The sequence below is a fragment of the Musa acuminata genome, unplaced genomic scaffold (genome assembly GCF_036884655.1).
Source record: "Musa acuminata AAA Group cultivar baxijiao unplaced genomic scaffold, Cavendish_Baxijiao_AAA HiC_scaffold_441, whole genome shotgun sequence".
Lineage (NCBI taxonomy): Eukaryota > Viridiplantae > Streptophyta > Magnoliopsida > Zingiberales > Musaceae > Musa > Musa acuminata.
Window position 1 is genome coordinate 127,501 of NW_027020688.1, and position 2,500 is coordinate 130,000.

Genomic DNA, 2,500 nt, shown 5'->3' on the forward strand with positions numbered 1-2,500 from the left:
TGCTGAGATGGCTGACGTTTTGCTCCGCTCACGACGGTCACCGCACCACGCAAGAACAGGCCAAAAACTGGCCAAAACAGCCCAAAAACGGGCCAAAACTGGCCATTTTTGGCTGCGCGAGCGAGCGGCGAGCGGCGAACAGCGAGCGAAGCGAGAGGCAGCACCGTCCCTGCTATACGAAAGCCCCATCCAGCCCTGTGCCACCCGGGGGGTTCCAGGGTGCTGAGATGGCTGACGTTTTGCTCCGCTCTCGACGGTCACCGCGCAATGCAAGAACAGGCCAAAAACTGGCCAAAACGGCCCAAAAACGGGCCAAAACTGGCCATTTTTGGCTGCGCGAGCGGCGAGCGGCGGACAGCGAGCGAAGCGAGAGGCAGCACCGTCCCTGCTATACGAAAGCCCCATCCAGCCCTGTGCCACCCGGGGGGTTCCAGGGTGCTGAGATGGCTGACGTTTTGCTCCGCTCTCGACGGTCACCGCGCAATGCAAGAACAGGCCAAAAACTGGCCAAAACGGCCCAAAAACGGGCCAAAACTGGCCATTTTTGGCTGCGCGAGCGAGCGGCGAGCGGCGGACAGCGAGCGAAGCGAGAGGCAGCACCGTCCCTGCTATACGAAAGCCCCATCCAGCCCTGTGCCACCCGGGGGGTTCCAGGGTGCTGAGATGGCTGACGTTTTGCTCCGCTCTCGACGGTCACCGCGCAATGCAAGAACAGGCCAAAAACTGGCCAAAACGGCCCAAAAACGGGCCAAAACTGGCCATTTTTGGCTGCACGAGCGAGCGGCGAGCGGCGGACAGCGAGCGAAGCGAGAGGCAGCACCGTCCCTGCTATACGAAAGCCCCATCCAGCCCTGTGCCACCCGGGGGGTTCCAGGGTGCTGAGATGGCTGACGTTTTGCTCCGCTCTCGACGGTCACCGCGCAATGCAAGAACAGGCCAAAAACTGGCCAAAACGGCCCAAAAACGGGCCAAAACTGGCCATTTTTGGCTGCACGAGCGAGCGGCGAGCGGCGGACAGCGAGCGAAGCGAGAGGCAGCACCGTCCCTGCTATACGAAAGCCCCATCCAGCCCTGTGCCACCCGGGGGGTTCCAGGGTGCTGAGATGGCTGACGTTTTGCTCCGCTCTCGACGGTCACCGCGCAATGCAAGAACAGGCCAAAAACTGGCCAAAACGGCCCAAAAACGGGCCAAAACTGGCCATTTTTGGCTGCACGAGCGAGCGGCGAGCGGCGGACAGCGAGCGAAGCGAGAGGCAGCACCGTCCCTGCTATACGAAAGCCCCATCCAGCCCTGTGCCACCCGGGGGGTTCCAGGGTGCTGAGATGGCTGACGTTTTGCTCCGCTCTCGACGGTCACCGCGCAATGCAAGAACAGGCCAAAAACTGGCCAAAACGGCCCAAAAACGGGCCAAAACTGGCCATTTTTGGCTGCACGAGCGAGCGGCGAGCGGCGGACAGCGAGCGAAGCGAGAGGCAGCACCGTCCCTGCTATACGAAAGCCCCATCCAGCCCTGTGCCACCCGGGGGGTTCCAGGGTGCTGAGATGGCTGACGTTTTGCTCCGCTCTCGACGGTCACCGCGCAATGCAAGAACAGGCCAAAAACTGGCCAAAACGGCCCAAAAACGGGCCAAAACTGGCCATTTTTGGCTGCGCGAGCGAGCGGCGAGCGGCGGACAGCGAGCGAAGCGAGAGGCAGCACCGTCCCTGCTATATACGAAAGCCCCATCCAGCCCTGTGCCACCCGGGGGGTTCCAGGGTGCTGAGATGGCTGACGTTTTGCTCCGCTCACGACGGTCACCGCACCACGCAAGAACGGACCATAAACAGGCCAAAACAGCCCAAAAACGGGCCAAAACTGGTCATTTTTGGCTGCGCGAGCGAGCGGCGAGCGGCGAACAGCGAGCGAAGCGTGAGGCAGCACCGTCCCTGCTATACGAAAGCCCCATCCAGCCCTGTGCCACCCGGGGGGTTCCAGGGTGCTGAGATGGCTGACGTTTTGCTCCGCTCACGACGGTCACCGCGCCATGCAAGAACGGACCAAAAACAGGCCAAAACAGCCCAAAAACGGGCCAAAACTGGCCATTTTTGGCTGAGCGAGCGAGCGGTGAGCGGCGAACAGCGAGCGAAGCGAGAGGCAGCACCGTCCCTGCTATACGAAAGCCCCATCCAGCCCTGTGCCACCCGGGGGGTTCCAGGGTGCTGAGATGGCTGACGTTTTGCTCCGCTCACGACGGTCGCCGTGCCACGCAAGAACGGACCAAAAACAGGCCAAAACAGCCCAAAAACGGGCCAAAACTGGCCATTTTAGGTTGCGCGAGCGAGCGGCGAGCGGCGAACAGCGAGCGAAGCGTGAGGCAGCACCGTCCCTGCTATACGAAAGCCCCATCCAGCCCTGTGCCACCCGGGGGGTTCCAAGGTGCTGAGATGGCTGACGTTTTGCTCCGCTCACGACGGTCACCGCGCCACGCCAGAACAGACCAAAAACAGGCCAAAACAGCC